Source organism: Apodemus sylvaticus, chromosome 6 (assembly GCF_947179515.1).
Source record: "Apodemus sylvaticus chromosome 6, mApoSyl1.1, whole genome shotgun sequence".
In the NCBI taxonomy this organism is placed as follows: domain Eukaryota; kingdom Metazoa; phylum Chordata; class Mammalia; order Rodentia; family Muridae; genus Apodemus; species Apodemus sylvaticus.
The window spans coordinates 92,696,566-92,719,724 of record NC_067477.1 but is presented as its reverse complement, the minus strand read 5'-3'; the positions used below and the strand labels follow the sequence as shown (position 1 = coordinate 92,719,724).

Sequence of the window (23,159 nt, the reverse complement as noted above, 5' to 3'; positions counted from 1 at the left end):
ACTTCATTAGTCATTAGGGAAATGCAAATCAAAACAACCCTAAGATTTCATCTTACACCAGTCAGAATGGCTAAGATTAAAAATTCAGGAGACAGCAGGTGTTGGAGAGGGTGCGGAGAAAGAGGAACACTCCTCCACTGCTGGTGGGGTTGCAAATTGGTACAACCACTCTGGAAAGCAGTCTGGCGGTTCCTCCGAAAACTGGGCACCTCACTTCCAGAAGATCCTGCTATACCTCTCCTGGGCATATACCCAGAGGATTCCCCACCATGTAATAAGGATACATGCTCTACTATGTTCATAGCAGCCCTATTTATAATTGCCAGATGCTGGAAAGAACCCAGGTATCCCTCAACAGAAGAGTGGATACAAAAAATGTGGTATATCTACACAATGGAGTACTATTCAGCCATTAGAAACAATGAATTCATGAAATTCTTAGGCAAATGGATGGAGCTAGAGAACATCATACTAAGTGAGGTAACCCAGACTCAAAAGGTGAATCATGGTATGCACTCACTAATAAGTGGTTATTAACCTAGAAAACTGGAATACCCAAAACATAATCCACACATCAAATGAGATACAAGAAGAAAGCAGGAGTGGTCCCTGGTTCTGGAAAGACTCAGTGAAACAGTATTTGGCAAAACCAGAACGGGGAACTGGGAAGGGGTGGGAGGGAGGACAGGGGAAGAGAAGGGGGCTTACGGGACTTTCGGGGAGTGGGGGGGGGCTAGAAAAGGGGAAATCATTTGAAATGTAAATAAATTATATCAAATAAAAAAAAAGACAAAAAAAAAAAAAAAAAAAAAAAAAAGAAATGGAAGTCTGGAGAAATTCTTGATTAGCTCTTCTGTTTAAGGTGACCTCTTTTGCTGCCAAGTGGGGCAGATGGAGTTTGCTTACGCATACCCTGCTGAGTTGGGTAAAGGGAAAAAGATACAAAACCATGTAGAGATGTCATTGTGGACTGCTCTGCCTTACTACTATATATTTCTCTTTCAAAGAGAAAAAAAAAAACATTTTAAATAGCAATTCCTAAAGGAATACCTAAATGGATGAAATAAAATCTTCCAGTGGCCTATTACCAGTGATCAGTAAATAACAGAGCCAAGCACTTACTGATTCCTGATGTGACATTCCCTGAAAGAATTCAAGGTCCATCTGAGGTTAACCAAACCAAACAGAGTAAGGCAATGCTGCCCCATACTAATTCTAACCAATCTGCAGTCCATCAGCAGTTCCTAAGATTTTTAAACTGCCTAACGCTGGGCAGTAGAAATTGGGTAAAGAGGGCAGTGAGCTCCTGTTCTTCAATTATTCCTGCCACTGGAGAGTCGGGAGTTGGAACACCACACGCAGAGTTAACTTCTTTGGAAGCACAGAAGTAAGCCAAGCATTCTGGCTCTGTTAGGAAAGACCGCAGGGAAGGGGTAGCCATAGACAGGGACAAATGGAAGGGAGACAAATTTGCAAACAAAATCAGAAACTAATATCAAGCAATAGGATCATGTTTTTGTCTGTCTGTTCCCCTGGTCCATGAAAAACATGACGTACTTTAAACATGACGGTGTGGGAGCGGGATACTCAGAAACATAGAACATGGGTGTATCACTCATGAATTATGGTCCTACAGAAAATAAAGCTCAGGACCCTGGGCTCCTAAGCTATGGAGTTACAGTTTAAAAGATTCTAGGGAATCTCTTAATATTTAGTTATAGAAATATCTAAATATATAGAATTTTAGATATAGAAAAACAAAAGTCCAAATTCATTGAAGAATCACATAAATACTGTCTATTCTTAGTTGATATGCAAAGGTGTTAATAGTAAAAATCCTCAACAAATGAACAATGATAGTGGGATTACTATCTCAGATCTTAAGATCTATTATAAAAACATGGTATTAAAAACATGATACTGTCACCAAAACAGATATGTAAAGATAAGAAATTGTTAGAAAACATGTATGACTTATTTTGATTTTATGTGTATGAGTGTTTGCCTGTGTGTGTGTGTGTGTGTATGTATGTACCATGCACATGCATGGTACCCACAAAGATCAGGAGATGGTGTCACATCCCCTGGAACTGGTCTAACAAGATGACTGTGAGCTGCTATGTGGGTGCTGGAGACAAAACCTCTGGGAAAACAAAACAAAAACAAAAAACAAAACAACAACAAACAGGTCATCTGCCAAAGCAGCAGGAGCTCTTAACCTGTGAACCACTGAGATCTCCAGCCTCTGGAATTGTGCTAAAACATCATCCAACTTGGAACTGAGAAAGCATGTGTCCTGACAACTAAAAATTGTGGTATTCTGAGGATTAAAATACAGATATCAATGTGGATTTTAAAAGCAGATGTGCATATTAGGCAGATGCACAGGTACACACACTTCTAGAGAAAGAACAAAACAACTCAGCAGGCCAGAGCTCAAGACTTGTGTGGACAAGTTTTGTTTGTTTGTAAGAGCACATACCTCAGAAAAATGTCAAGATGCGGCCTTGAAGATTTGAAGACTCTCAAAGCACTCTCAAAGCAAAAAAACAACTTTATGAATTCAGAGTTATATTTTAAATCCTACTAAACATGTAGATTCTAGTATAAGAAATTTACAGTAAAATGCTTCAGAAGTTTTTTCAGTCTTATGTGTTTTGTACTTATTTCTGTGAGGGTGCTCGTGTGTGTGTGTGTGTGTGTGTTCAACATGTGCATGAGTTTACATGAGTGTGTTACATATGTGTGAGTGTGTATAGAGGCCAAAATCCAATCTTGCTGCTATTCCTCAAAAAATTCTTGCTTTTTGAAAAGAATCTCTCAGTGTATGTAGCTCACCAAACAAGCTCGACAAGTTAGTCAGAGGGTCCCAAGGATCCGCCTGTCTCCACCTCCCCTGCACAGCGATGAGACCTGCATGCCACTCCACCCAACTGTCACGTGGGTTCTGGGTCAAACTCGGGTCGCCATGCTTGTGTGGCAAGCACTTTATAGAGGGAGCTAGCTCCCTAGACTAACATAATTATGGTGGTGGTGATGGTGATGGTGGTAGTGATGGTAGTGGTGATGGTAGTGGTGGTGTGGTGTTGGTAATGTGACACACCTACTGTGTGTCAGACATAGATCTAGAACTTGGGCCCCTACTGTGTGTGTCAGGTCTAGTTGGAAATATAGCAGCAATCCTAGCAGAGTAAAACTATCTTAGACCTCAGTGGTTAAGAGTCCTCAATTTCTTGATATATTCAAATGATTCTTCTTCTTTTTCTCAAAAAACAAGACTTCTCACAACATTGAAAGCCCTGATTGTTTCCAGGTTCTTATGAGTAAGTTGATCATGACGTAAGCTGTCAGTGTTCAGAGATAGCGTCACAGTAACGGGATGGGTTTAATCAGCACGTTTAAGTAGAAAGCTGGGAAAGAATGAGAGCAAGATTGCCCTGTTGACAGAATGTTAAGCTATTATTTTCCTGATTAGAAAGCAGAGCAATGCCAGCAGAGACTAAGGATTCTCCAGAGTCTGATGTGACAGAGGATAGCGTGCAGGAATGTTTGCAAAAGGGAAGTAATTCAGTTTATGCTCCTATCTGCCCCCCCTCCCCCGTGTGTGTGTGTGTGTGTGTGTGTGTGTGTGTGTGTGTGTGTCTCACTCTCTCTGTCTCTTGGTCTCTGACTCTCTGTCTTTCTGCCTACCTGTCTCTCCATCTGTACCTCTGCCTCTATCTCTGTCTCTCTATGTCTCTCTCTGTCTCCTCTCTCCTCTCTGTGTCTCTGTCTATGTCTCTCTCTCCTCTCTGTGTCTCTGTCTGTCTCTCTGTATATCTCTCTGTCTCTCTGTCTCTGTCTGTCTCTCTCCTCTGTCTCTGTTTCACTCTGTCTCTATGTCTCTCTGTCTCTCTCCTCTCTCTGTGTCTCTCTATCTGTCTCTCTCTTGCCCACCCCAATCTCTCCATTTACACATATGACACACAGTCTGACTATGGCTTTGCCCTCTGGGCTCTGAGACTTCCCCTGTATCACCTGTGGACTCTTGTCTGGAGCACATGTTTCTTGGCTCTTGCTTTGACTGCTTTTGAGAATTCAGACCAACTCTTCAGAAAGTTAAGATAGCCGATTTCATCATATAAAGACTTCTTTTTGTTGTTTTATCACTTGCTAATGACTACAGCTTAAATCTTTTTTTCACAAAAGCTATGTGGTTCAAATTCAGCCGGTCACTTTTGTAGGGAAATACAAGGGATAACCCCTATTCTGTTTGCTCCTAATTAGCCCTTCTTCTGTCACAGTTAATTTACTCAACAAGGCTCGACTTAGCAATGCTGTCCTGTGGGTCCTCTCTCCCACCGCCTCGAATTTGTTGGAACCTCAGAAAGGAAGCCATGACCTTTCCCAAATCACACAATTAAGAATGTGCACTCCTGGGCCACTGGGGCTCTGCAGCTCAGCCCCTCCCCCAAGGGCGAGGTGGGGTGAGGGAGTCCTCTCCTCAGCCTGCTCTCTGCACTAGCTCATTTGTGAAAGGAGAAATATTTTGTTGATAGCTTTCAAAGAACGGGCACAGCTTAATTTGAGGAATGTTTAGAGTAACTATTTAACCAGTATAGTTCAACCTGTTAAAAATGGCCACCTACATAGCTCGATCTAGGCCAGCTTGTCTACATAGCTAGATCCAGGCCAGCCAGGGAGTGAGAACTTGTCTAAAAAAACAAAAACAAAAATCCAAAACAAGGAAAGTACTCAAAATTCATAACCACTCCAAATTATAATAATTAGAAATTATACGCCTAATTCGGAAAACAAAAATTAAACCATCTTATCTTAAAGTAACCAGTGCCAAGTCATTAGTCTGTGTTTTAGATTTGTATTAGAAAATTCAAGCATGCTATTAGGTCAATGTGTGGTCAAGTAATGATTTTTATCAATAACTATCTTTCAAATCATAAACTAGCATTATTATGAAAATATAATAATGAAAAATTAGCACTCATCACATTTGAAAGAATCCTTTCAAATGAATCTATGGCTTGCTTATGTAGACTTGTGTCTAGTTTGTAGTGATGGTTTTATTTGGCCCAGTCAAGCAAATAATTCTCACTGAACTTCCTTAATTTCTGTATATGTTCCTTCCTGGTTTTTTTCCTTATTCCAGATCAGAAATAGAAGTAAATTGGTAGAAGTCTCCAGAAACAATTCATACAGCTAAGAGAGAAAGGAAAAAAATGGGGAAAACCAAAGTGAATCTGAGAAAGAACAAATGAATCTTGTAATCAAAAAAGTGAAAAGGTTTTTATGAGGTTAATTTTTGTTTTGTTTTGTTTTGTTTTGTTTTTGGATTTGGTTTTTCTGAGACAGGGTTTCTCTGTATAGCCCTGGCTGTCCTGGAACTCACTCTGTAGACCAGGCTGGCATCGAACTCAGAAATCCTCCTGGCTCTGCCTCCCAAAGTGCTGGGATTACAGGCGTACACCACCACCGCCCGGCTATGAGGTTACTTTTTAAATGAAGATAAGTTTTGTCTTTTTTTTTTTTAAGGCAAAATATATTCAGAGCAAATGTGATACAAACCTTTAGTCCCAGTACTTGGAAGACAAAGGCCAGCCTGGTCTATATAGCTAGATCCAGGCCAGCCTGGTCTACATAGCTAGATCCAGGCGAGCCAGGGAGTGAGAGCCTATCTAAAAAAAACAAAAACAAAAACAAAAAAACCACAGCAGGAAAAAGTACTCAAAATTCATAACCATTTCAAATTATGATAATTAGAAATTATACACCTAACTAAGAAAACAAAAATTAAACCATTTTATCTTAAAAGTCTTTAAGGAGAGCAATCTCAAAGTGTTTTCAATGCAATGTTGGTAGTAGTAAATCCTAGAATTCAGTTAAAATTCAAAACAAATGAACTTAATTAATGTTACTTTAAGAAATGTTCAACACGTTAATGTCAAGATTCATTTATCTTCTTTGGTGAGAGAGATGCAAAACTCGCTAAATTTTGGTCAATATCAAACACTGTCATGAGATGGTCTTAAAATTTTTATTTTTATTATTACTGAGTATTTCAAGTTGCTGGTTGGATGTCTGTAACTGGAAAAGAAACTTCAGTATTCATTGTATGGTGTTTTAGAAGAGACTTGCTTTGAACACCAGAGAACTATTAGTTAATGGTAAACCACACCAGCAATGCAGGCAGGTTCAGTACCTCAGGAGATGAGATAACCTTCATTTCCATAGTCATTTCCACATTCAATGCTTAGTATTCTCAGTGTGGACTCCTGAACAACTGAGGCATCCGTTACAACTTACAGTCAGTTGAGTAACCTGTGGAGCTTTTATACTTTAAGAGGCCCCAGGGCCAAGTTCTTTTTCCAATTTCAATGTTTCTAGAAATCATATTAGCATATTATAGTTCAAGTTTTCACAGTAAGAAGAAATCAGGGGCTGGGGAGAGGGGTCAGTGGGTAAAGTGCTGTTTATACAAGCATGAAGACCTGAGTTCAGGTCCCCAGCACTAATATATCAATGATGATGATGATGATGATGATGATACACTGAATACCAATAACCCTAGCACTGGGGGTACATAGGCAGGAAGAGAGCTGAGGCTCACTGTACAGCCATCCAGTGAAAGACTCTGCTTCAAAATATGAGTTTGAGAGCAGCTGGGGAAGATGCTTGGCATTTGGCATTATCCTCTGGCCTCCACATGTAAACACTCACACATGCATGCACACACATTTGTACACATGAGCACACAGAGAAGAAACCAGGCAGAAGTGAGCTTGGACTAACAACCAATTGAGATGAACGCCCCGGGGAAACTGACTTTCTTTTGATCTGTTCAAAAGAAAGTCAGCCCATGAGTTAGTCTCAATGACTTGGCTAAACCTGGTTCCTATGAATGTTTGGATGGAGAAGTGTTTTAGGAATCTCTGCAGATGCAAGTCTATTCGAACACCAAAACACATGATCAAAATTGTCAAACTCAGTGCGGGAACTGGTAGCACGTGGCCGTGGAAGAAGACGGACAGTCTGCTTCCCTTCTAATTTACTAGTTTCCGGGTCTGCATCCTATTGTTCCCAAATAAGAAGGCCAATGGATTGATCCAGATCTGAAAAAAGTCTGTGACCAGATTGTTTTAATTCAAGGCACAGATAACAATTAATAAAACTAGGCATAGAGGAAACAATTTTCATACAAGAAACTCTCCTATGCTCAAAGTCCCAAGACACCTGGTGTCCAGGCCCTTCCCAGGCCCTTCGGTCCCTTTAGTGCCCAAAATAATCACTGGATTGGCCATTATGAGTCCATCTTTGCTCTCTGAATCCTACAGAGTCACATGTCACTTGTCCCTGAAAGTTCTACGTTCAAACATTTAAATCTCTAACTTCATAGTGAATGCAAACCATACCTGATGAAAGTGTGATTCAGGGGGATGGAGAGATGGCTCAGCAGTTAAGACACTGGCTGCTCTTCCGAAGGTCCTGAGTTCAAATCCCAGCAACCACATGGTGGTTCACAACCATCTGTAATGAGATCTGATGCCCTCCTCTGGGGTGTCTGAAGACAGCTACATTGTACTTACATATAATAAATAAATTAATCTTAAAAAAAAAAGAAAGAAAAGAGAAAGAGTGACTCAATTAGGTACACTTTTCACCAAAATTCATTTCAATTAGAAAAAGTTACTATTTCTTTAAAGTAATTACTGTTTGAAATGTGGTTTTAATTTATTCACAAAAATGTTAATGCCCATTTCAAAAGCATTAAAGAATAAAATATTTCTTTTATGTTAAGTAAAATAACTAATAACAATGACTTCATAAAGGGTCTGTTGCATATTCAGATTATATCACTCACATGCCAAAACCCTCAGCATGGGAGGGGGGGTGAGGCTGAGGCAGGAGGATTTTGAGTTCAAAACCAATCTTAGCTTTACAGAAAGTTTCCACCTCAAAACACGAAAACAAATAAGTTGAGCATGATAGTGTAGGCCTTTAATCCCAGCACTTAGTAGGCATAGCCAGTCCCATGGCCTTGTTTCAAAAACAAATACAAAAAGGAAGAAAGGAGGAAGGGAGGGAAAGAGGGAGGGAGGGGAGGGAGGGAGGGAGGGAGGGAGGGAGGGAGGGACGGAGGGACGGAGGGAGGGAGGGAAGGATTGCCTGTCCTCCACTTCAGTTCTCAAACAGGGCCAGTTTGACTTTTCTGACAAGCCAGGTCTGTGGGTTCCCAAACCAGATGAGGGACCACAGAGTGCTGCCCATAGCCCAGACAGGCTCCCTGAGAGCAGGGCAGGAGCAGGGCCACTCCCTACCCAGAGCAGACTTGGGTCTACTAAACCCCAGAGAGACAAAGGCCAGGCCAAGATGGACCCAGTAAGGCTTCTCATTCCCTGGCGGGGAACTGGCTTCTCATAAATCATGTGACAGGCACTCTGCTAATCTGATTGATATGCTTCAAAAGTCCCTGACTCCACCAAGCTTTGGAATTTGAATTGGTACAGCATTGCTTTCAATCAGGTCCGCCTATGTGAATTAAGTACATCTTCTCCCTTGTCCTTTTTCCTCCCCTCACTGCTGACTCGAACCATATAAACTAAGGGGCCATTCCAATAAGAGGCCAATTCCTCTGACACAGTCTCCTGGGTCATTTATACCTGCCATCCTCACTGCTGCCCCCAGAGACCATGCCCCCCAGCTCCTCCACACCCTGAGGCCTGGACCTGTGATGGGGGAAGGGTTGGCAAGAACAAGGCTATACCTGGATTTGAAACCGTCTTTATGTTATTCTTAGTGGTCAAATTGCTTTCTTAGAATAGTCCTTTGGAGCGTAGCATCAGGAATTGTTATTCAGTTTAGTAGATAAACAAATGGTGGTGCTGAGGTCAAAATGGAGTTGTCAGCGGGTTGGTGGTGGCGCACACCTGTAATCCCAGCACTCTGAGAGGCAGAGGCAGGCGGATTTCTGAGTTCGAGGCCAGCCTGGTCTACAGAGTGAGTTCCAGGACAGCCAGGGCTACACAGAGAAACCCTGTCTCGAAAAAACCAAAATGAAGTTGTCAGCTTAAAATGCATGATTCTCCTTTACTGTGTTTAGATTAAAATGGCAAGCCTTTCAACCCTTCAATTGACTTTGAATTTGAACCTCAATATTCTTCAGAGGGCATCTGGAGAATATAGCTAGGTTTCAAGCCTTTAGCTTTCCATGCTTCTCAGGCATTTGTTCAACAAGTATTCTGTACTACAAAACAATACTTCTCACAGAGAGAAGGGGTGGTTGAAGACGAGGAGGCCTTAAGGGACATACTCCATCTCCCCTCCATGGCCAAATGCAGTGCTTGCTAAGGGAGCATGATTTCCTAAATCCTACCTTGTTCTCTAGAGGAAAACGTGCCTACAGAAGACAGAGAGAAGGTTGCAAATCATGTCCATGACATTTTAAATTCTAACCCACAAGCTTGACAAAATACAGGCACTTATAAAATTCTGTGACACAACAGGACAAATAAAGAGAGGCTCACCAAGCTAAAGATGAAGCCCAAACATTCCAGGGCAGGGCAGTGCAGCTAAGTTCCCTGTTAACACTCTTGCCTCTCATTCACAGATCACCTGCTAAGAGACCAACAGAAGAAGTATTTGCCAGGCTGCTACAGAATGCAATGAAATTCTGCAGGAGCTCCAGGTCCAAATTGGAGGCTGAACACTTTCTAGACAATGCTGGCAGCTGGGAGGCTGAGTGCAGGGATGCATGCTCTGTTGTCCTTCGACTCTAAATGTCTGATGGTTTGAATGGGAATGGCCCTCATAGGTTCATATGTTTAAATCCTTGGTCTCAGTTGGTGGAACTGTGTGGGAAGGATTAGAGGTGTGGCTTTGTTGAGGTAGGTGTGGCCTTGTTGGAGGAGATCTGTCACTGGGTGTGGGCTGGATTAGGGGTGTGGCTTTGCTCAGGTATAGACTTGGAGGAGATCTGTCACTGGGGGTAGGCTTTGAGGTTTCAAAAACCCACCCCAGGCCCAGTATCTATCTTTATTCCTCTCTCTCCCCTCTTTGCCTGCTGTCTGCAGATCAGGATGTAAATCTCTCAGCTACTGCTCCAGTGTCATACCTGTCTTCTTCCTGCTATGATGATCATGGACTAACTCTCTTAAACTGTAAGAAACTCCAATTAAATACTTTCTTCTATAAGATGCTTTGGCCACGGTGACTCTTCACAGCAATAGAACAGTAACCAAAACAATGTCTTTCTAGTGTTCTGAAACCTCACAATATCAATGGATACCTGAAAAATGTTAGCTACCTACTCCAATGCCAATATTTTAACAGGTGGTTGGGGTATGGTGTGATTTTTCTGTTCTTTACCTACTTGTATGCAGGTGTTTGTGAGTGCAGGGCCACATGAGCTCTGGTGTGCATAGAGGTCAAAGGGCAGCCTTAAATGTTGGTCCTTCTCCCCCACCTTGTTGAAGACAGAGTGTCTTGTTTGTATTTGTTTGCACGTGCCGACGCCAGCCTGGCCGGCTCACCAGTTTCTGTAATAAGGAGGCAGACGAGGAGACAGTCTGCAAAAGACGGGAACCAAAGGTACAAGGAGGCCAGGCAGTGGGGAAGAGAACGGACGTGAACAGAGGAATATAACAGAACGGCACATGTGTATGAAAACTTTATAATGAAACCCAGTCCTGGGTAGCTGACTTTAAAACTAATAAAAAGACAGTTTTTAAAATTAGTATAATTGTGGAGAATAGGAGAAACGGATGCAAGTTAGAAGTTGAGCGGCATTAACCCACCCTGCGTCCTTAGCTAAACAGAAAGCAAAGGCGTCTGGATGTTCTGGTGCATTGGGATTCTGTGGGTCAGAGTCCTCTTGCTATACAGATGGTGCTAACAGCAAGATCCTTTGACATTTTGGGTTTCTTTTTTATTTATCTTATCATTTATTTTTGTTTGTCTTGAGACAGGGTCTCACTATGTAGCCTTGGCAGGTCAGAATCCACTTTGTAGACCAAGATGACTTTGAATTCAGAGATCCTCTGCCCTCCAAGTGTCTGTCACTGTGCCCAGCCTCCCACCATTTTTGGAAGTTCAGCAGAGTTGAGATAGGACACACACACATACACACACACACACACACACACTGCCTCATCAGCTACTGCACAAATTGTGATGTGGTTGTGCCAGATGAAATGCCCCAAGGAGTCCCACTTCTCCAGTCTTCTTTTTTAAGGTGAAACAGATTGTCCCTACAGTGAAATGATGCAGCTATTTATTAGCAGTGGGTTGCTCAGAGATTTCTTTTTCATATGTAGAGATGCAGAGAGTGAATGGTAATTTAAAAGTAGGTCACAGACTTTACCTGAAGGAGAGTTTAATATGATGTTAAGTCAAAAGGCCAAAAGACCAGAAGGTGCTAAGATAACTGGTAATTTTTTTTTTTTACCATATTTACACTTTGGGAATACTTAACATTTTGTTATGATAATCAGTACATTGAAAATCTAAAGAACTTATATGTGTAATCAATCTCTGTCTCTCATTCTTTCTGTCTGTCTGTGTGTGTGTGTGTGTGTGTGTGTGTATCTGTCTGTCTGTCTGTCTCAATCTATTTCTGCCTCTTTCTGTGTCTGTTTCTCTCTCTCTCCCTCTCCCTTTCCCTCTCTCTCTTTCTCATGTGTATGTGTGTGTGGTTGTGCTCTCTCTCTCTCTCTCTCTCTCTCTCTCTCTCTCTCTCATGTGTGTGTGTGTGTGTGTGTGTGTAAAATGTTAATGCACTGGAAATGTTACTGAAATGTGGGAAGATGGGTTACACCGTGAAGTAAGGTTTCTGAAGTTTAGAAAAGAAAAAAAAATGGACACTGGAGTAAAGGGTTGGTTGTGGCTAGAGGTATGTTAGATCCAGCCATGTCTACACTTCTATTTTGCAAATTCTTCTACTTCTCAAATGTCTGCCTCACGCTCCGCTTGCTCGGCATGGGCTGCCCATGTTTATTTTGAGCTCCCAGATCTAAGTATCTGGTGAACATTGAGGTGAGCTCGTTCTGAAAGTGGTCTGTAAAACTTGGAATGCTTGTGATGTTGACCTCTGACTGGGGCCCCTGAGCTGCTGGAATGCCCGCAAGGAGCAAGAACCCTGAATGAAGAGCCAGAGACCCAGCCCTCTGGTCCTTCAGCCTCGTTCCTCACCTCTGAGAGGCCTCTCCACCTCCCACCGTGACTCCAATATTACCTAGAGAATGCTGCATGCCTTTGAGAAGTCAGAGTGCAGAAAGTGACTTTTATGGGCAAAGCGTCCTGTATCTGGTGAAATCTGTACATCCTAGGTATATATGTGCTCTGCTAAAGGTGTTTATATAGAAATCCTATTTCTCAAAATGAACACTTCAGCACTTTGCTTTGCTTGAGAGCAATTTAAATTGACTATAAATAATTCAGTAAAGGTTTTGGTTGGGTCTCTGGAATTCTCGAGGTGAAGTAAATGAATAATGGCTTATTTATCTAATCTAGTATGTTAATAGCTTACCTTGGAAAAGATGGTCTGTTAAGACTTGAGGGAATGCTGAACAGGTTTCTGCAAGCTCTAATCCCGGAAGGCCAGGCAACTCTTGCTTCACACAGCTGACTGCTGAGATAACAAACCCAAAGAAGAAAGTCTGTCAGGTATGTTATCTTCTCTGACCTAACCTGAAATCAATTCTGAAGCTGGAAACACAATTGGTTTTGCATACAAGAATATCACTCTTACCTTGATTGATAGAATTGTAATGAAACCTTGAGTTGTTGGAGCACTTATTTACTGTTCTAAGTCCATGCTGATAATTTTGTTACAGATGGAATTATGCATCAGATGATTGTACTACAGAACCCTTCTAAGCAGGACCTAGGACAGGGTTAGGGAGACATGCGTAGCAGGTGCTACCATCTGCTTAGGACATTAAGACTCAGGGAAGTCATATGACTCTCAGGTCACACAGCTACTGAATAGTAGTAGACTTGTGGACAGAGCTTGTGAGTTCTGATTGAGAATAAACCTGAAAAGTCACAAACTGCATTACAAAACTAAACAGGGCTCCTGGTTACAAGGTTGCTGCGGCTTATCCTGGGTAAAGCTGAAAAGATATCTCAGGTTGGCAGAAGCAAGCCCCGTTTCAACCGTGAGGATGACACAGGAGGAGGAAGGCTTAAACCCCATGGTGCAAAGGATCCTCCACCTTCTGTCATACTCCCTTTTTACAGAGGTCAGAGTGGCTGGGCCCCCGGGTCTCGGCTGTATTTATAGATCTGGCATCCTGAGAGGAAAAGCAGGAGGGAGAGAGCTTATGACAGGGGACCATGAAAGAAGATGATCACGTAGGAAGAAGCTGCAGGAGAGAGAGGCCTGCTTTCCTTTTCCAGATACGCACTCTAGAACAGGGGAAGTGGCACCCAGGGCCACGTCGCCTGTGGCTGCTTTGTACTGCAATGCCCCAGAGTCAAAGAATAGCAGCCAGGACTCTCAGGACCACAAAGTACAAAACATTTAACACCTCTCATTTTCCAGAAGCAGTACTCAATCTTTGCCTGTAGAAGAATTCCTGCATACACCTAAGGGCATGAATTTTCATATCAGAAGATGGTAGACCAATACTTTGAGGAATGTGCCTAGCAGAAAAGAACTAAAAATGTCGCAAGGGATGTTAGTAAGAAACAAGAGGCCAGAACAACAGACAAACATAAATCCAGAGAGCTAGGAGAGCGCTCACCTTACACGGGTAGAAATCACCCGCCTAATCCAGTCTCTCTTTCCCCCCTTTCTCTCTAGCCAACAAACGTACCTCTGGGTAGGGTGGTAATCAGTCTCATACAGAAATTGTCATCCACAGTTGCCTCTTGTGCTAGCTAGGTTTTAAAGTCATCTTGAGCGGAGGGAACCTCAGTTGAGAAAAAGGCCTTCCTAAGATCTAGCTATAGGCCAGCCTGTAGGCCATTTTCTTAATTAACAGTTGATGAGGGAGGGCCCAGCCCATTGTGGGTAGTGCCACCTCTTGGGTAGCGGTCCTGGGTGCTGTAAGAAAGCAGACTGAGCAAGCATGAAGAACAAGCCAGTAAGCAGTACTCGTCCATGGCCTCTGCATCAGCTCCTGCCTCCAGGTTCCTGCCTTGTCTTCCCTCAGTGGATTATGATTCAGGATATGTAAGTGAAATAGTCTTTCCTCCCCAAGTTGCTTTTGGTCAGGGTGTTGTTTCCTCACAGCGGTAGAGAAGTAACTAAGGCAACTCTCACAAGGGTTAGGGCTCACGATCCCAAACCTAAATTAAAAGTTGTCACAGAAATGGTCCTCCTAGTTAGTTAGTGTCCTCAGATGCCTGACAGAGGCAAGCAGCCTCTGAAGGCCCTTGAGCCAGGCCTCTGAGAACCAAAGAAGGTATGGAATATGACTCCTCAACAAAACACAGGATGCGGGACAGCCAGCCTGATATAATGCAACCGTATCTCAAAAACAAAACAAGCAAGCAAAAAAGAAAAGGAATACTTCTAAATACATGGCTAGGAATATTGCCCAGGGTGCAGTATAAAGCCGCTGGAAGTACCGAAGAATGACAAGAATGTTAATTCAGCTTAGGGGCTGGCGGCCTTGGGGTGGGGGAAGCAGGAGATAAGCAGGAGCAGCTCTCCTGGGGTTTGTCTCTCTGTCAGAGCTCTAGTCCTAAGCTGGCTGGTAGGGACAGATATTTGCCATGGGTTTTGTTTTTATTTTTATTGTTGTTGTTTGTTTGTTTGTTTGTTTGTTGGGGGTTGTTTTGTTTTTAATGCTTTGGTATAAAATGGTTTTGTTTGGTTGCTTTGGTTCATAAAGAGATCTAATTTTCTTTCTGGTCTTTAATGAAACAACAGGTTAAAACCCAAGTCATGAAAATGAAGATTCAGCTAAACTTAGTAAAGGCCAAAAAACCAACCAGCGAGCCAACCAAACCACCACCATTACCACCAGCAGCGACTACAACAAAATGAGCAGAGAGAGCAAAAGAATGGAGACTTGCTGCTGTGCACCACGTGATACAGGAAGCAGAGGCAAGCCAGCAGGAGCAAGCCAGCAGGGGGAAGGTTCAGGCTGAACCTGCTGCTTGTCAGCTGCTGGCACTGAAAAGTTCATTTTCTTACCAGCGTCACCAGGACCACACTGCTTCTTAGCTGTCCAATCCTTTAACGCCAGATCCTTGGGCCATTACCCCAAATTTCCTTTATTACTGATTCATGCACATAGGTTCCTAGTATAGGGAGGATCTTGTGCCCTGGAAGACCCGAGTCTGTCGGGTGTTTCCTTCCCACCACTGTCCTAGTATGCTTAATGGTGCTCTAGTCACATACTCCATCTAGCACAGTTTTCCTGAACGTGCATACTTTAGTACTTTGTGTTATTAATCTATATTGTGTGCATCTGCCTTTTGACTCGATTCCCACAGCATATAATAATAAGACAGGAAAGGAAAGTCACCCACCGAAGAGTAGATCCAGTTACAAGCATTAGAGCGAGTTAATTAGCTGCCTGAGGAAAGTGTTCACTCATTTAGGTTGTTGAAAGAACCTATCAACTCGCCTTCTTAGTAGGAAATCTTTGGTTGACTGTGTGAATACAGTAACCTGCATAAAAGGAAAATGTTGGGGGGGGGGGGTTACAATTGGTCGGTTCACTTACTTAGGATTCCTGACACGCAGGATAAACTTTCCGTTGCCTGAGGAGCTGGGAGCATTTGCTACATTGTTACAGAATAGACTGCGAGAAAGGGGCTTTCAGCTCACCTGCTTCCCAGCTACATCCTCTGTGCCCGACTCAGCCTCAGTTCATCTTCTTGCCTCTGGGTTATCAGCCATGCAGGGTTATGTCAAAGATGCTGCTTGAACTGCAGCAGGGCTTCATGGCACCCGGCCCCTGCTTTCCTTCCTGTCTCCCACCTTCCACAGTTCTCTTTTACCGTTTGTCAACCAAATAGTATATCCTGCTGCTTCTAAACCTTCATTGTTCTGTCCTTCAACCTGTACATGCAACTGTTTACAGAACTGAACCAGAGACTGGCCAAGCATAGGTCCTTCTGTGTTCTGTGTCTCCCACTATAAAATACTGAAGGACACAAACAAATGGAGCCCCATTGATGGCTCTTCAATGTGCAGTAAGAATAATATTTTTTAACTAAAACACTTAATTAAAGCAAGATTCTTTTTCCAAACTGTTTTTAAAAAGCATACAAATAAAAGCACTCTTAGAAAACACAAGGGCCCAGAAAACATCTGTGTCCCGGACTATTGTCTCCTCTGTGTTTTTTCTAGAAGTGACAGGAGACTCTTCGTGCATAGGACAAGCTTTCTAAGTACTTTCTGATGATGGGGTATGGCTCTGTTACAGGAGTTTGCTGAGCTGAAAAATCAGTATGTTCTTCTTCAACCTAAGACAAGCTCTGTGGGGCTGACAAAGGAAACCTTACGAAGAATGAGACAGTTTAAAGATGCTTCAGAGAAGATGGCTGGGGATACAGAGGACAAGATCCGGAGGATAACAGGTAGCCAGTCTTTCACCCACACTCCAATCTGTAAGTAACGTCGTGACACCCTCTCTCTCTGCCAGAACTTCCACTCTCATAAATTTATCATTAACATGACTTAGCCCACTGAGGAGTAATGTGTACATTCATCTTGTGTTTTAAAGGCTAAGTCTTCCTGTCCCGGCTGTCATCAGAGAGCAGCAGCCATGGCCCTACGCTACGCCATGGCGGTGGCCCTCAACAAAGGCCACAAGGTGACAAAGAATGTCAGCAAGCCGAGACACAGCTGGCTCCGAGAGTGCCTCTCCAAGCACACCAACTCGTGCGGGACATGATTCGAGAGGTGTGAGGCTTTGCACCCCACGAGCAGCAACCAGGACAAGTGCGCACTCAAGTTCATCAAGACGTGGGTGGGCGCCAAGAGAAAGTTGGAGGAGCTGAGCAACGTGCTGGCAGCCAAGAAGGATTAATGCACCCTCTCCCAATAAACGATCCTTCCTTAAAAACAGGAAAAGAAAAAAAAGAAGAAGAAGAAAGGCTGTAAAGTAATGAGCCTCTTGCACGGGTTTATGTAGAAAGGCTCAAATGAGAAACTGCCTTGATTGGTCAGAACCACAGTTCACTTGGGTCTCCTTAAAATGTCCTTTCTTCAACTTAGTATTCCCAGCTAGAGTTGAGACTTCTCAAGATATGTTTGCTTGTGAGGTCAGTGATATGGCTGAACATGTTATAAAGTGCAGGACAGGGCCAGGCCTGGAAATGTAGCTCAGTTGGTAGACTGCTGCCTAAGCATTCTACCAAGAGGCCCTGGTCCAATGTCCAGCACTGCATAAAGCAGCTGAACTGTAGGGTAGAAGCCGGAGGATCAGAATTGCAAGATCATCCTTGACTACATGGCAAATGTGAAGCCAGGCTGGCATTCAAACAAACAAATACAGGAAACTCCTCAAAGCAGCTGGTGATGCTGATGGTGTCCATAGCAGTGAGGCAGAGATACCCTGTGGTCTCACCTATTATGATTATTTTCTTTCTTATGGAAAAAGAGGGGGAGGATCTCTTGCTTTTCAAATGATCTAGATTCTTAGGCATGAATCACCTAACACAAGACTCTGGTAGATATCCAGAAGGAATTATACTTTTCTGGAAAAAAAGGTTTTGATCAAAATGGAAACCTTAATGCATATTGACGATAGAAAGCATACACTGAATGATCAGAAGAGAGCTGGGCTGTGGGGATGGATGGTCAGGCAAGTCTCTTACCTAACCACGAGGATGTGAACTCAGATCCTGAACATCCACACAAAAGCCAGGCACACACAGCTGCCCGCAACCCTAAGTGGGGGTGGGCAGCCTAGACAGTCTCAAGCTCCAGGCACTGTAAGTGAACTTGCTGGAAAAAAAATACAGTAAGCAACAAAAGAAAAGACCTAATGGCAACATCTATTCTTCACACTTATATGTATACCAACACACACACACCACACACACACACACCACACACACACACATACCACACACACACATACCACACACACACACACACCACACACACACACACACCACACACACACACCACACACACACACACCACACACACATACACACCACACCACACACACACACACACACACATACACACACACCCGTACAGATACCTATGCAAAGGAAGGAGACAGAATCTTCTCTTCCATACGGATAGCCGTAACTTTTCCGGGTAGTCCTAGGATACTTGAACTAAAAATAGAAATCAATTGAGTACAGTGTGCTATTTGTATCCGTGGTCATGTTTATTGTTTCCCCCAAACTTTAAAACTAATAACAATTTTGCAGGATGAGCAACTCTCAAAATATTAAATTAGACAGGACTTCTTTATTATGAATGCACGTTTATTAGGGAATGAGGATTATAGCCACTTATATCATTGCTACGACGCAGATAAAATTAAAATGCACCCTCAGGGCAAAATTAGGGCAAAATTGAGAAATACTAAGTTATTACCATTCATTATTTTAGGAGAAGTGGAAACTGAAGTTTACATGTATAGAGTTGTCTAAAATGCAGTGTTTCTGTTTTGTTTTTTGTTTTATTTTGTTTTTTTAACAATTTCAGCAGTTTCCTAAAATGTTTACAAAGCAAATGGTAGGAAAGACTCAAGAAGGCAGGCAGGGTCGGGAGAAGGAGACATTGTACCTTACATTGTGTAGCCAATACCATGAAAGTCATTTCAGATATCCTCAGACCTTAGTCCTTACTACTGAGGCAAAAACACCGAAGCACACTTTGTGCTTCGCGTCCAAATCGCTTCCTTTCATCTGTATTGACAGAAACTTGCAGTTCAGGAAATTAGGCTGGAAGAGAAACTTAAGTATCTTTGGGTCTCAGACTTCCCGGGGACCCGAGATAACACATCCCATGTCCTTTTCTTTTTTCCTTTAAAGCAGCTTATACAGCTCAACAAAATAGGAAAATAAAGCAAAGATTTGCTTATCTATCCCATCCTGGGATTAGAGAAGGGCCCATGAGTCTATTAGAAGCAGATGCCCACAGGACTGCAGCCAGCGTCTCAGCAAGAGACAAGAGGCATGCTCACCATTATCCTAGGTGAGATACTTAAAACTGAGTCATCACTGTTAACTACTAACTGCATAGCAACAGTCCAAGGTTGTCAGCTTGAAACGGCAAGTAGTGTCTCATTGTCCAGTGGGTTGCCTGGGTTGTTCGGCACCGGCCATCTGGAATACATGAGTAGATCAGCCGATGGATCAGAGGCTCAGTTACGCCAGGGACTGACCCACAATCCAAGCATGGCTGGTTCATGATCCCCCGAGGATGAGCACAGACGAGCCCCCGGCCCAGTAACACCACTATCCCAGCTTCCATTGGTCAAGCCAACTCCTAAAGTCAACCCAGGTTTTAAGAGTGTAAGAGTGGGAAAGAAAAATAGATTCTACATCTTTTCAAAAATTCTACATTTTTGTTGCATGTAGTTACGTGTTTGCGCATGCGTGTGGGGAGGCAGGAGGGGTCCGTGAGCCACAGGATGCATGTGGAGTTCAGAGGACAACTTTCGGGGATCAGTTCTCTCCCACCATGTGCTGGCACGTGCTTCTGTGGGCTGAGTCATCTTGCTGGTTGTGAGTTGGAGCTACAAAGGTTATGAAAGAACCCGGGATAATGGAGCCCTGTAAACCCTGGCATTTCAGCAAGAGCTAGAGCTGAGAGACAAAAGAGTTGCCGGGGGCTGAATGGGGGGCGGAGGCTGCGTGCTGGTCTCAGTATGAGCCCCTCCCTGATCAGCACATTCTTCCAGCTGGATGAGCATGTAAACAGAGGTAGAGGAAGCCGGATGGTGTCATCATAGAGTTTGGCTTTCCCGGGACACTGAAGAAGATGGAGCCTGGATCTGATAGGCGGATAAACTGCAGCCTGCTCGATCGTGTCGATGTACCCAGTGGAAACTCAGAGGTGTCTTTTCAAACATAGTTTGAGAGAATCAAGTCCCCCTTTAATTCCAAATGACCTACTCTGGAAAGTGTCTAGTGGCAGAGCACTCATTACTTGCAGACCAGTCTTTGGTCTTGAGTAGCAGTGACTGCTACATTATTCTTTTTTTATATTCAGACAGAAATTTTCCTTCAGTAAACATCCACCTGCTGCTCTTCATTTTATTACTTTAGGATGACGAAGGTCATAGTCACTCTGATTTCTAAGCTGTCTTTTCAAGTAAGTCACAGGCTAGGGATCTTTTCTTCTCCCCAGGAAACATCATGACAGCATTTGTTTGGAGAACAGTTTCCAGTGCTGCAACAGCCGGGCCCACATGCTAGTCTGACAATCACTCCAAACTAGCCTAGTCTTAGGTGTTCTCTGAATGAAGTGAGGCACATTTACTGTCTTGATTTTGGAAGGTCTACTTCTACCTACTGTTGTCTATCCTTCCTGCATCCCTTACTCTGTAGGGTCTTCAAAAAGGTTTATTAGAATTCCCAAGTAATTGTTGAGTGAGAAGTAAGTGAATTCATAAATGGATCATTGATCAAAAAAGAAAGTCAGGGATCCAGGACTTCCACATCAGTAGGATATTTCCTGAAAATTTGAAAATTTCTAAAGAGCACATGTTTACCATCAAATTAAAGTAGTGAAAACATAATACTTTAATTTGGAAAACTAGTAACAAGTGCGTGCAAAGCTACAAGGGCCTTTACTTTCTAATCTGTGGTATGGGTATTGGGGGCCAGCTGTGATTCTGAGTACTCTGCTTCCTCCCTCAGGGTGTCCAGGTGACACCACACACCAGGTTGAAAGGATGAAACAGAGTTCAGAATGGGTGGGGTCTGCAGGATCCTGGTCCAGCTAGGAGAGAGCCTGTGCTGGAGAGGGGGCTCGGGGTGCATCTCGGGGCACTGGGATTCCCTGAGGAATTTAGTCTTACAGCTCTAGCTCTTTTAGACATTTCCCAGAGGAACTGCTCTCTTAGACAATCTTCAGTGAGACAGCTGGTGTGCATCACTTTGTTTGGGATGGACAAGGGCTATATATGAACCTAGGAGAACGGGAAGCAGTTTTCAGGGTGAATGTAAAACCATTGGCTAGAGTTTAAAGTACTGTGAATGCCTCGTGTGCATGGAGAGATATTTCAGGAATCCCAGATACTTGTTGGACCAGTTCTTGGGGGTGCAGGGGGAGTTGAATCTGTAACTTTTGCCAAGGACTATAAGACATTCCTCAGGGAGAAGATGGGGTGTCTGGCTCCCCAGCTCAGGCAGAGAAGAGAAAGCCCCTCAAAGAAAAGGGAGTCCTCCATTTTGTGCCCAGCTCAGAGGAGCTATCGGAAAGGATATGGTAAACCAAGAGCTTACGTATCGAGGTGCAACACTAAGCAACTCTAGCTACGAATGGCATCTTTAAATGCCTTTTGATACAAAGCTTTTGGACTAAAATGTCAGTTTTCTCTGATTTATAGTATGAAAACTTTGAGAAGTCGGCTGTAAAAAGATTTTATTCTACCCACTGAACCAAAACACATCCCAAAGAGACACACAAATCTGTCTTTATAACAATAAAACCCAGGAAGGACCTATGAAGCAGGCATCTATCATTATTTTCATCTTTTTTTTCAGAGTTAGAAAAGAAGATAGAAATGTGAAGTCTGAGCAGACAAAAGACTGACCTACCAAGACAACTGGAAAATCACATTGTCACCATCAGATGGTAACATCACTGCTGAGAAAGGAACTATGTCACCTGCTATAATTAGGCAACGTACAGGTGCAAGAGCGTGTAACTGGGATTCTGGGGTCCCAAATGCAAACCTAAGAGCTATGGTGAACTGGTAGAACACTGAGGTCACCCTCCTCGCTGTCCCCACCGGGACTGCTCAGCGTGCCTGGAGCCAAAGACGGTCAGAGCAAAGCCATGGCAATGTCATTTCATGACAAAAGGAGACAAAGAGTGAGGCTGTCTCTGAAACCTTTCCCTCGCTGCCTTCTTTTCTTTTCCATAACTTAAAACAACTGACTCATCTGCCAAGTAAAAAAATCTAAGTAAATTCTCTATTTAACAATAATCATTGCTATTAAGCGAATATAGCATTAAGTGAAGATGTCTAATGCTAGGAAGAAACACGTGCAATGGCGTGCAATGGCTTGTCTAGTCTTCTGTTTATTTGCTTTTGCTTTTTACTGCTAAAACTTTAATCTAAATAAAATGCATGAGATTTAAAATCTGCCTCGAATCACACTTCCCAATTCACTAATCCTCTCAACAAGAGAATTCCATTTTCTCCAAAAAGGCACTGGAGCAATATTTTAAGACCATAAATACTGAACTACTTTTCATAATTTTCTGTAGCTATACATAAAAATCTGCTGCTTTAACATGAAGAGTAGCAATCATGTTCTTATTGGTTAGTATAAAAGATTGGACTGGAGGAGGTGAGTGGGCCGCAGACTTGCCTGATGCTGCTGCATCTCCGGAGGCACATGGCGGGCATGACATGGAAGCAGATGCCCTGTGTCTACTGCTAGTACCTGCTGCTGGTCACTGCACTCTACTTGCTGGAGCCCTGGGTGCAAACCATGTTCGATTCGATGCTGGTTTCTGTTGTGGGGATGGCCCTGGACACCGGCTATGCTTTTTTCCACTGCCTGAAAAGACATCAAGCAGTGGCTGGGATTTGAACCAGGGTCCTTAGGATCCACAGTCAGTGCTCTCACTGGCTGAGCCACCACTCCAGCACCCAGCTATGTCCTCATGGCCCAGTACATCATGGCAATACTGCATTACTTTGAAATTGTACAGTGACAAAGTTGTGACCAGGAACCAGAGGTTCCTGGGGAAGAAGATCCGCCTTGTGAAGTTGGAATGAGACCTCATCAGATGTAAGATGCTTTACAGATGTCAACATAACCAACCTCCTAAGTACAAAGACTAAACTTCATGAGTAGAACAGGAAAAATCATCCTGGCTCATGTGTTGCCTTCTTTCTTTTTGATTTTAAAAGATGCTCTTATATAGTAGCTTTTATCTATTTTAACATTATAGTCATTTGTACTTTGATATCAGTATTTTCTTAACCTTTGTGACTGTTTCAAAATTATCCAGTGAAAGCTTTTCTTAATGTAACTTTGAGTACCTCTTAATTGCC

At 43.0% G+C, this 23,159-nt stretch overlaps 1 pseudogene; it reads left to right on the top strand.

The window, feature by feature from the left end:
• LOC127687957 (laminin subunit beta-4-like) overlaps window positions 1-22,880 on the top strand; it is a 97,148-nt pseudogene extending 74,268 nt beyond the window's left edge.
• Window positions 22,881-23,159: the final 279 nt, after the last annotated feature.